Genomic DNA, 13,591 nt, shown 5'->3' with positions numbered 1-13,591 from the left:
TTTTTTTTATGTGTTAATATAGGAGATACTGGCTTTATCATAACCGCAAACATAGTGAACATAGTGAACAATGAACTAGGGTTCCTGACAGTGACAAAGCTTCAAAATGCAAGTAGAAAATTTGTGTTGTACTAGCGAATTTTCTATAGTGAATTAAGATATACCAGGTTTGACCGATACAGGTCATGAAATCATGGCATAAGGACAAAGAAAAAGATAAAAAAATGAAGGTGACATAATAGAAGTACAGATAGGAGAGGCAGCCTCTGAATAGTGCGACCTGCTCTCTTGGGCAGCTAAACTCAGGTGACAACCACACTTGTTGCGCAGCCAGCTGTATAAATGGAACAATGTTGGCTGGATCCCAAGCAGTGGGGGTAGACCATGATGTCTGACTAAGTCCCAAGGTGGATAGGACTGCACCAATCTCCGAGGCGTCGGTGACCTTGTGTTCGGTGGCGTTTTGGTGTACAAAAGAGAGCGTGGGTAGCCCAATCTGTATCTCAGGACATGAGATGATAAAGTCGCCATCAAAGGTCGTAGTGATTTCACGCTCCACTGTAGTGTGGATCGTGAGAGGTCAGTGAAGAAGGTGATGTCCAGATCTTCAAAGCGATATGGGGTCTTACCCCTGATTGCCTGCATGAAGTAAGTTTTATCTCTACATAATGCTGCTCCAACCTACCTATCCTGCCTAATACACAAGTATGTCCCGTCGAGGCCCCTACGCTCTGCAAAAGACCTACGTATATCCTCTGTCCATACTCCCACCTCTAACGCTCGCCTCTAAGACTTTTACAGGGCTGCACCTCTTCTGTGGAACTCCCTTCCCTTCTCCGTAAGAATTTCACCCAGTCTCCACTCATTCAAAAAATCATTGACAACTCACTTCTTCAAGAAAGCATATCAATTAAACTGTTAGCAGGTTTTTATCCACCCTCCATGACTCCTCTCCTGCAACTGTCAAAAATTACCTACTAAGCCCTCAATTAATACTTTTCTAACAACCTACTTCATACCCCTACTTTTACCATTTGTGTCACTATACCCCCACTCCCTCTAGAATGTAAGCTCATTGAGCAGGGCCCTCCACCTCTCTGTTTCTGTATGTCCAGTTGTCTGGTTACAATTACATGTCTGTTAGTCCACCCATTGTACAGCGCTATGGAATCTGATGGCGCTATATAAATAATATAATAATAATAATAATCTTGCTATGTCAATAATTTTACAAAAAGGTTGCCAGCGTGTGAGATCTTGCTGGACTGAGGTGTGGGCAGGTGAAACATGCAATCTATCTGTAAGCTCTTTGCCTGTCTGGTTGGCAGTAGGGCCATGAACAGCCTGTGGAGGAAATGTTGCAGTTCAGCTGGAGTGATCCTCTCTGTGATTCCTCTGACCTTCAGATGCTTCAGTTGGAGTTCGAAGTTAATCTGGGTCGAGGTAATTTCCCCCATCTGCCTTTTTATATCAGTAATGTGAGTATAGTGCTCTTCTGAGGCCTTCTCCACTGCAGCCATTCAGGCAGTAAAACCACTAACATCCTCCTTTACCTGAGTAATTTCAGCTGAAAGGTTTTGTCTGAGGTCAGCCAGGAGGCCAGTGAGGATGGCAGTAGTTATAGGGGGAAAAGTTTATTTCTGACTGTTGAGGGGTCCTGCTTACTTTGCAGAGGGGGTTCATCCAAGGCGTCAGAGAACTAATCCAAGGCGTCAGAGAACTAATCTAGATCATCGAGATCCGCTTCCATCTTAGTTGCGCCATGCAGCCTCCAGCACATACCCCCAATATCTGCACTGTTTTGCATCTCATATCTAGTGGGGCACTGTGTGGGAGTCTGGCCAGTAAGTCTGCTCATTCTATGGCTTAATTGTTGGGAAAAACTCAGTTTTAGTCATCGGAGCACTACTGACATGCGACTGCTCTGTTTGGGCTCCGCCCCCACAAAAGTAATACTCTTATCTCGCCAACACATAATATAGGGACAGATCATGTCAACATTTTGATCTACATCAGAGACCTTTCTGTAAGACACCTCACACTCGGGAATGCAGAGTTGAACTTAACTCACCAAAGCGAAAGAGAGGGTGACCGTGAAAGTGAGGCTGAATGACATCAGTGTCACATAGCAAGCATAGAACAATATAAACAAACCGCCAGGTAATCAGCGCTGTGGTATTAATACATTTGTGAATTTATAAAACCCCATGCAAGATACAAATTACAATTTCTGCACAGAGTGATATAGTAACTGAAAACCAATAACCAAAGATCAGTCACCTGGGTGATAAAAGGAAAATCACCAAGAATTATATGAGAATATGTAAAACAAGCCCAAATAGCCGAGCCTAAAGGGAACAAATCTGGCATACGTCTATGATACAAATACTCAAAAAACCCGAACACAATGTTTCACCAAATGAGATCCATATTTATAGCAGTCAAGAGAAAACATGGACCCTAAAGTTGATCATAAATAGGAACATTATAAAGAAAATAAACAGTACTATTTGGACTAACTGTATTGAGCAACCAGCGTCTAAATTCAAGTCATGCTAGCTCTGCATAGAAAATGCAGCATAATATCAGGAGACATAACGGGAAAAATAACATTAAAAAAAGTCATCCAAAAAATATATAGTTTGTTTTCTTTTCTTTTTTCTTTACACATTTTATTGAGAATTTAACAGATCATGTATGTTATGCTACTTTAAAAATCCCCATATACGTATTCTGCTAGAGCAACAGCCCAAAAAATCTAATTACAAATATGCCAATTTCAGTTTTTAAATGTCTAATTTTTACTTGTTGACTTAGCGGGCTCATGTCTGTTTTGGGACAGAGTAGAAGCTCCCAGCTGCTCTTTAGTCCACTATGGCATTCCATTTAAAAAATAAAATAACTTGAGGTATCTAATATGGGACATTTTTAAACTTTTTAACTGGCTGTTTCATCACCAATGGCGACCATGTTTAGCTGTAAATGTAATTTAAAAAAAAAAAAAATCACATACATATTGAACTTTAATGGTCCTATTACTTCAAAGATCCATGTTTGTATTGTATTGAATATTCTAAGTTCAGTGATACCCTATGTAAACTTTTGCCAAAATTTTTTTAAAGTGTTTTAAATTGGAGACATACCTTAATTTTGAAACATCTTAGGTCATGCATCACCATATTGGCCAATATGAAACTGTAATTCAAGCTCTAATGACACATATAACACATACACATGTTACCCTATCTACCTCTAAACCTAATTCAACATAACACTTACTAAACTTAACCATAGGAATAGCTAACCCTAACAAAACTTAACAAAGACTTACCCTAACTCTAGCGAGCCTCCAGACCAAGGTAGACAAAGCCCAGCAAATCAGTAGCAATAAAGAAAAAATGACTAGGTATATGAAGATGGTTTTAGGCTAATTTATTGGAGTAATATGTGTAATGTTTTGACTTCAAGAGGGGTCTTTCTCCAGGTAAAAAAAAGCTCCTCTTGGAGACCCAAAACATTGCATGAACTACTGCAATAAATCTGAATGAAATCATCTTATTTTGCCCAATCCATGTTTCTTTAGTGTGCCCTTCATGCATTAATGTGCCCTTCATGCATTAACACTAGATCCACCTCCAGTAATAAAGCCAATAGTCTGAAAAATTATTGTGTTGGTGTTGATGCAAAACTAGGCTCCAGTATTGAAGTCTATACTCTGAAACATTATTGTGTCAATGATGATGCTGGTTGTGACAGACCTCTCTGTCCCTGAATTTTATATTTCTAGTTATGAGTTTGTTTGTTTGTTCGGTGGTTTTAATTTCTCCTATGTACATTCTGATCTCTTTCAAAAAAACAAATTACTTACCGAATGACCGACCACCCAGTAGTGGAGTGTGCTGCCTATTGACCCTTTTAACCTTTCTAGCACCTTGGGAAACCGCAAACACTTCAACGTTCTGAGCGGTTACCTGGGTGGTCGTCGTTCGTTTGCACGAACACATGGTGGCGGCCATCTTAAACTATAGAACGGAAAGCAGTGTTTTGTCATCGAGTGTATGGAACTGTTTTCGGGCACTCGACTGCATGAACACAGCTGGGACTTCAAGACTTCCAGTAATTCGACTTTCCTTTAAACAAAAGCAGAGGCGTTCGGTACATTGAATCATACAAACAAGAGACACTGGGGAATCATAGATACAAACAGTTATTTTGTTTTTTTCATGTGTTTTCATACTCTTGAAATAGACTGGCCGACCCAGATGAATTCATGGAACTATTCTGGGCAGGAGCCTTGTGGGCGGCCGGGCAGAAATCTGACCTCCCACTAACTTTTGAACCCCTGAATCTCCTATGTTTTTGGGGTGTTTGCAAAAATGCGTAAAAACTTGTATTTTTTGATATAATTGAGTTGATACGGTAATTAACTCAATGATGTCCCAAGCAAAGGGGAGGGATTGTGTACACAGTATGGGAGTGTCTGAATGTAAATGTTTTTATTGGCTTGTTAATCTTATGTCCCTGTGCCCAACAAGGTCCACCTGGGTGCATAAAAGGTCAGCGTGCCCCATTAAAATTCAGTTCCTGATTTACCCTCAACACAGAGCCTTGTCTCGTGCTTGTAGGGAAAAGTGATACCAGCGATAATCCCTGCTCTTGGAATTGCTCTTTGGAGTATTATAATCACTAGCTCTGCTCTACAGCCCCCCTCTCGCAACAGGGGAGAAAGGACATCTCTTGGTGGCGAAAACCCCTCACTCTATTGAGGTGACCGCTACACTGGGTCTAAGCTCCATTAATGAAGTCATTATGCTAAAACATTCTTGGGTCAGTTTTGACTCTGCTTGTTACTGCAGTGATACCTTTATAGATGCTTGCACCCTGTGTCCTTGTAGCATGCCGGTTTTGATGCCATCAATCAAGTGTCAGGCATCAGGCACAGGAAAGTGACACTGGCTAATGAGAAACATTTTGGACCTATACAAACCTCCTTCTCCCTTGTTATGGTTTATGTGCCTGTCCATGTGTTGGTTATCATTCAGCTTATCTGGGTTTAACATTATCTATAATCTATTCTTTGGTTCTATTTTTAGTGTTAAGCCCAGCCGTTCTAAGGACCAGTATATCACCTGCTCTGTCCAAGGTCTGCTTCTTAATCTACACAATTCTGACAGATGTTATATGAAATGACCAGAAACCAATGGAAATCTTATACGTTTGAGAGGCTCCCACAATAATAAAAAAAGAAAGCATAATGTGTCATTCAAAACCAATTTGTAATATGAGTGCTAAATAAGTACTGAAAGAGAATAACTGAAAGAGAAAGAGCATTAATTAAAAATATATATCTTCCCCTTTTTTAGTCATCCTATCCCTACATATTCTTTATACAGTTTTTTTGTGTTTTATATATATTTGTTTATGATGTATTATTTAATAAAAAATGTAAAATAAATGTAAAGAATAAACTAAAACAGTCATAATTTGCCTATATGAATTTGAACAGCACTTGTGCGGCTTTTATAGAATACCTCAGGGTAAATGAATTTATTTGTCCTGATTTAGTCATACCCCATGAATCTAGGTATTACATCAATTTGTGGTAATCTCCTTTACATAGTCAAATAAGTTTAACACCATTTTAAAGCTAAGTTTTATAAAGTGATAAGCTGTGCATATCTAATGCAGCTTACAGGAACCACAACTAAGAAACAAACATATTTTAAAAGACTAGCTGTTGAAACAATGGAATTTCCAGATTGTCCTTTTCTCACACAACCTCATTGTTGGTGGACACCAGACAAATGTGTAAAACAATAGACACCTGATGTAAATGGACATCAGCTGTCAGTGCCTATGTATTTTGGCTGTAGAACTTCTTTGACTTCAATATCTCCAATAAGAATAGAACATTATACATTTAACAAGAATACAATGTTATACAAAATGAATATAATAGTATTTAATGTTAAAATATGTGAACAGATGTAGTTGTGATACTATAGCAGTCTTGCTTCATCAGATGCAAAGCAAGTTCAAAAAATTAACTCTATAGTTATGTGACTATTGAAGCTTTTTTATTTTGCAATGTTGTATGCTTCTTTAAATACATTCAGGTCCTGACCCTCAATTACCACTAAATATCCAATTTAAAACTGCATCCATCTGTTTTCCTGGCACTACAGTGTTGATAGGTTAAATATTGAAAGGGATATTCCACTGCCCAAATTAAAAACTAAAATCACAATTTGGTAGATACCTAATTAAAACATTCATGCATTAAATAATGATTTTTTGTTGTTGCTTTTTTCATTATGGGTGTTACTCATAACAGGTTGCAAAAGCTGCAGGTCTGATGCCTACATCCTTTGCAATCCTCCTGTGTCTTCCCTAGCCAACACTCTGGCTGTCCAATTACAGTCTTCCCACTGCAGTTCACTAAGAAGTATTTTTTAAGGGAGGTGCATTTAGCAGTTGACTCCCTTTTGAGTTTAGCTACATTGAGCTAAACAACCAGGAAGTAATAGGACATGTCTGATTGACAGCCATGGAGGTGTAACAAGGTTACATTATAAAAATGTCAATTCCTATTGAAGAGGACACACTCTTCACACATACAGAACTCAGCAAACAAATACATTTTAGATGTTTGCAGTATTCGTAATAGTATCCTGCAAGTCATCGTCATAAAAATGTTTAGAAATTTTCTGAAAAGCTGAAAAAACATAGCTTAGTAGCAACATTTTGAAGAAAGAGATTTTTATTTACTGGGAGGAAGTAGTGGTGATAATATTTCAGGGATGCATATGCTTCTGTTTCTTTTTTGTGGATGATAGTTTAGTAGTATCTTCATTGTGACTTTTTTCAAAGTGAACTGTAACACTATATTTATATATATATATATATATATATATTAATATTTCACATTTTACTATATAGCAGATGGAATATTTCACTTATGTCACAAAAACACAGGGGTTTGTTAAACTATAAATCACATTTATGATAAAGTGTGCAGTCTATTTCTTGATTAGAAAGCGGTTACATTTTTTCTCATTGATAAAATCCTTAAAAACTTTTTTTTACCTGAAGCTGTCTCGGTACAATGGTAGGCTGTTTAATTTATCTACTCAGTAAACATGATTTAGGATTTCTAGCACGTCTGAATATGAAACAAGATGCTTCTTTGACAATGTTTCTTTATTATTGAATGGTGGATTTGTGCCAGTTTAATAATATTTTTTTTATCAGGCTGTTCCTTGCAGCAGAACACAATTTTATGTCTTTAGTTTATATTTTAACATTTATTTATTTATAAAATATTTTACCAGGAATGATACATTGAGATTTGTTTTCAAGTATGTCCTGGGTAACTGTGATCTTTCCAACTGTTTTACTTTACTTGTGATGTAGTGGAGGGGAAAGACCCTCATGGAAAAGGGGGTCTTCTTAGGCTGCATCCACCAGAGTTGCCCACACAAATGGTCCTGATTAATTTAATGAGTAGGAAGTGTATTTGACAGGCTCACCCATGGTGTATTGGGAATTTATTTTCTGGTTTCCTCAAAAATTGGACACTCACAAGGCTATTTAGTATAGTGAGAATTCAAAATAAATGCTATGTAAATTTTAAATTTAAGGCCTGAGTAGCTAAACTAAAAGCATAACTGACTTAAAGAACGTTTCTGTTTTGCCTATTTTAATCTTACATTTCAGAGATGTCCCACTTGGAGAAACAGTTCACAATCGAATACCGATTGGACAGACACTGACTCATGTTCCTTCCCTAGTTCTAAGGAACGATATAGATCTTTGAATAAAAAAAGGCATATTAAAAGGTTCAGACAGAACGGTCTCCTTTATTGATAAACAAAGTGAGAGTGCCTCCATGACCCCTCCATGGAGTGCCTCCATGACCCCTAGCGTCCAATCAACATCCACCCTACACTCTCCTTTTTTAGTACAGGATTGGCCACAGAGAGGACGACTAAGGGACAGAAAAAAATGGGGTTACAAGCTGGGCAGGGCAATGCATCTCGCCTATTGCCCTGCTCAGGTATATTTCTGTTTCCTCCTACCATTGTAGTTAACCATTTACTCCACCTTACGGCCATTATACATTTATTTTCTATCCCAGACATAGAGGAATGTCCCACCTATTTGCTGTGCTTTTAGGTCAGAGTGTGAGCTCCAGTCTGTACCTTGAGTGAGAGTGATCACCACATTTGTGTCTCTACATGGTTTACCTCTATTTTGTAACTTGTTATTTATTTTCTTGCTACAATAGTTAAGATGTTTTACCTTAGATTCAGTGTATTGCTTTTCAAGTAGGACTATATCTACAGTATACCATATAGCGGGCAAAAGATGGTTTTCATTCTTAGATATTTTCAATGTATATACTTTTATATTTAGATATATTTTTATTTGGTAATACCTTCCTTGTTTTTTTTATATATATTATTTCATAATATTGGGTTTAACCCCCTATAGCTGGTGCTGAATACAATTGCTCAATTTTCTTATTGTGTATTGTATTTACCTTTAATTACCATTTTAGTAAAATATTACACTGTAAATAACAAACCCAGTATGGCCCAGTAAATATAAAATTACTGCCAAATCAATAAGAGTTGGGAAAATGTAGATGAACATGCTTATACAGCAAATCCAACATTTTTGCTGTAAATTAGGTACATTGAGGGGGAATACCTGTTTTATTATTTTATTTTGCACTTTATAATGTATTCAAAAAGAGAGGTAAATCAAATCTGGATTATTATATGACATATCTGATATGTGGTTTAATTAGGATTGCTTGTTTTGTCTGAGTTCTGTACACCTAAACCAAAATTATGCTTTCGATTCAGGTAAGCACCTTCATGACAACCTAATATTCAACCTAATATTCTGTTACATTGGCAGTATCATCAGTCAGAACCATGATATTGCATGCAAACAGAAGAATAATGCTTCAAAACAAATAGCTAAAGTTTCACTATTGTGACTGAGAAACTTAATGTACCATGCAAACCGCTAGCACACATCTGATCTTTCACAACAAATTGTTAGATTCATCTGTATAGGTCTATGGGTTTACTTGACCTGTACACAACATCCTTCATTAACTATGTGTATATATATATATATATATATATATATATCTATATATATATATATATATATATATATATTGTAAGAGAAAATGTGGTTTGGTAGTTGATGGCATATACATTTGGCCTGATTTACAGCAGCCTGAGGTTTGAGAGTTAAATGTCCCAGGGAGAGATGTTAGGTTTGCAAGATGCATTACTGGTACTCTGCAAACCACGGTATGGGTCCCTCGGGCGGAGCACTTGGAGAGCAGGGTAGGCCAGTGCTCCAATAGAATCAGCTGCTAAGTAACAGTCGGGCCAGTACTTTTATTTTGCTTAGTAGTTTCACTTATGTCTAATTGCACCTCACCTGTATCTGATCAATTAGCTAGCAGGCTTTTAAGGGATCAGCATGCTGCAGAGTGAGGAGGAAAAGCCAGAGGAATGGTGTCTCGCAGTTATAATTTTTGTAAATTGGCAAGTGGGAAAGTCACCCAATTCCAGATAGGGAATTGCTGTGTATAGTAAGTGCTCAAGCAAGAGCAAGGAATTTTGTTTTGTTTATTTTTCATTTTTGAAACACCTGTATATATATTTCACCGAATAAATCTAAAAAACTGAGCTGGATGTGTCCTGGACTTTCATTACACCAGAAGGCTGTGGTTACAAGATCTGTGACAAAATCCTACCTAGAAGACAGGTGGTGTGTTACAATATATATTTCAATAAGACTGATAAGATTCCCCACTGGTTTATGGAAATTCAAATTTGTCATCTACATAACTCAAGTAGGACTTTGGGAAAAGTCATCTTTGGTCAAAGCAATTCCAAGGATAGTTTAATGTAATGTGGACTTTATAGTAATCTAGTGACCTTCTTTGAGGTTGTGGATTAAAAGAGAAACATTATCTGCCAGTAATACAAATTTGATGCCAACAATCTATAACCAGTACCAGTTTCAGATATTTAATGTTGCTACTTTAAAAAAAGACATTTCTACTTACCATATAAAGTTGCTTGCAGTAAATAATACAGACACATTATCACTTTTAAAACTCTCATAAATTGCCTCTAAATGCAGCAGTATATAAAAAAGTAAAATGTTTTGCTAATATCTCCATAAGAAAACTGTGCATAGATACAACTAATGAAATAGAGTTAAAGCAATGTATTAACACAAATACTAGTAGGTGTATGTGTGTGTATATATATATATATATATACATACATACATACATATACACATATACATACACTGCTCAAAAAAATAAAGGGAACACAAAAATAACACATCCTAAATCTGAATGAATTAAATATTATTCTGAAATACTTTGTTCTTTACACATAGTTGAATGTGCTGACAACAAAAACCACACAAAAATAAAAAAATGGAAATCAAATTTTTCAACCCATGGAGATCTGGATTTGGAGTCACACTCAAAATTAAAGTGGAAAAACACACTACAGGCTGATCCAACTTTGATGTAATGTCCTTAAAACAAGTCAAAATGAGGCTCAGTAGTGTGTGTGGCCTCCACGTGCCTGTATGACCTCCCTACAATGCCTGTGCATGCTCCTGATGAGGTGGCGGATGGTCTCCTGAGGGATCTCCTCCCAGACCTGGACTAAAGCATCTGCCAACTCCTGGACAGTAAGGTGGATGGAGCGAGACATGATGTCCCAGATGTGCTCAATTGGATTCAGGTCTGGGGAATGGGCGGGCCAGTCCATAGCATCAATGCCTTCATCTTGCAGGAACTGCTGACACACTCCAGTCACATGAGGTCTAGCATTGTCTTGCATTAGGATAAACCCAGGGCCAACCGCACCAGCATATGGTCTCACAAGGGGTCTGAGGATCTCATCTCGGTACCTAATGGCAGTCAGGCTACCTCTGGTGAGCACATGGAGGGCTGTGCGGCCCCCCAAAGAAATGCCACCCCACACCATTACTGACCCACTGCCAAACTGGTCATGCTGGAGGATGTTGCAGGCAGCAGAACGTTCTCCACGGAATATCCAGACTCTGTCACGTCTGTCACATGTGCTCAGTGTGAACCTGCTTTCATTTGTGAAGAGCACAGGGCGCCAGTGGCAAATTTGCCAATCTTGGTGTTCTCTGGCAAATTCCAAACGTCCTGCACGGTGTTGGGCTGTAAGCACAACCCCCACCTGTGGACGTCGGGCCCTCATACCACCCTCATGGAGTCTGTTTCTGACCGTTTGAGCAGACACATGCATATTTGTGGCTTGCTGGAGGTCATTTTGCAGGGCTCTGGCAGTGCTCCTCCTTGCACAAAGGAAGAGGTAGCGGTCCTGCTGCTGGGTTGTTGCCCTCCTACGGCCTCCTCCACGTCTCCTGATGTACTGGCCTGTCTCCTGGTAGCGCCTCCATGCTCTGGACACTACGCTGACAGACACAGCAAACCTTCGCATTGATGTGCCATCCTGGATGAGCTGCACTACCTGAGCCACTTGTGTGGGTTGTAGACTCTGTCTCATGCTCAGTGGCGTACACACACTCTATGGGGCCCCGGTGCGAAACTGATCCGTGGGCCCCCCCTACCGTCAACCTCTCCCCCCTGACTGTGGGCCCCTCCCCCCCGACACATACATACAGACACAAACACATACCCCCGACAGACACATACATACACACATGCAGACACATACATACAGAGACAAACACGCAGACACATACATAGACACACACACATACACAGACATACAGAAACAGACACACACATACACACAATCATACATACACAGACATACATACAGATACACACACACACACACAGAGACAGACAGACACACACAGAGACACAGACACACATATGGATACACACACACACACACACAGACACAGACATACATACACACATGCAGACACATACATACAGAGACACACACGCAGACACATACATAGACACACACACATACACAGACATACAGAAACAGACACACACACACACAGAGACACAGACACACAATCATACATACACAGACATACATACAGATACACACACACACACACAGACAGACACACAGAGACACAGACACACATATGGATACACACACAGAGACACAGACATACATACACACAGATACAGACATACACACATACACAGACATAAATACACACAGACACATATACACAAAATGTTTCCTACCATGTGTGGGTCCAGTGGTGGCTCAGCCTGATGGGAGTCAGAGTTCCCACTCTGACTCCCTCCTCCTTTCAGTTTCCTCCCGCGCGGGCTGTCAGTATGCTGGGAGGAGTGACGTGCGGTCACTTCCTCCCAGCGTGTGATGTCATCACAGGGGGCCCGGTCGCGCTCTTAAAGCGCCCAGCGCAGACCGGGCCCCCTTACCATCCATGTCCATCGGGTGGCCCTGACAGCATGGGCCACCCGATGGACCCCTTGACATGCGGCCCCGGCGGTTTGCCGCACGGGCCGGGGCCGCAAAGCGTGGCAGCTGCTACCCGGTCGCGGGAGGGCCGCAGGGCGGCCGGGCCCCCTGGAGTGCCGGGCCCGGTCGCAGCTGCGACCCCTGCGACCGCGGTACGTACGCCACTGCTCATGCTACCACTAGAGTGAAAGCACTGCCAGCATTCAAAAGTGACCAAAACATCAGCCAGGAAGCATAGGAACTGAGAAGTGGTCTGTGGTCACCACCTGCAGAACCAATCCTTTATTGCTAATTGCCTATAATTTCCACCTGTTGTCTATCCCATTTGTACAACAGCATGTGAAATTGATTGTCACTCAGTGTTGCTTCCTAAGTGGACAGTTTGATTCCACAGAAGTGTGATTGACTTGGAGTTACATTGTGTTGTTCAAGTGTTCCCTTTATTTTTTTTTTAGCAGTGTGTGAATATATATATATATATATATATATATATATATATAGTTAATACAATGTTAAACAAAAATCTGCACAGCAATCAAGCCATAAGACTTGTTTTTCCCATTTTCCCACAGTCCATGAGTAGTTCACTGGCTTTGCATCTTTTCCTAAGTTATGTTTCAAAGCTGTTGTACACAGAATCAAAGGAATACATGTTTAACCCCTCAAGGACACATGACATGTGTGACATGTCATGATTTCCTTTTATTCCAGAAGTTTGGTCCTTACAGGGTTAAAATGGAATGCTAAACTAATTTGCATATGCCCACCAAGAATCCTTTGCATCAGCGACATCACTGCAAATTTGTGATTTCTGTGGGAAAAGCAAGTCGTATTGCTTGACCTGTGTGCCTTTTTCCTTTTTAACATTGTATTAACTATCCACATACTTCAGGTGGGAGGGGTTTTCAATCACAATTTTTCACCACCATAACCTTTTTAGTTTTGCTTCCCAAGCAATACCAAGACTCAATAGCAAACCAATAACTAACCTCATGCTGATGATTTGCATTAACAATGAAATAGCTGTCCATTAGTGGTTCACTGGATTTGCATTTTATTCTAAGTTGTGTTTCAAAACTGTT

Source organism: Pelobates fuscus, chromosome 10, assembly GCF_036172605.1.
Source record: "Pelobates fuscus isolate aPelFus1 chromosome 10, aPelFus1.pri, whole genome shotgun sequence".
Classification (NCBI taxonomy): Eukaryota; Metazoa; Chordata; class Amphibia; order Anura; family Pelobatidae; genus Pelobates; species Pelobates fuscus.
The sequence above is the reverse complement of the archived record's forward strand: the minus strand, read 5'-3'. Positions refer to the sequence as shown.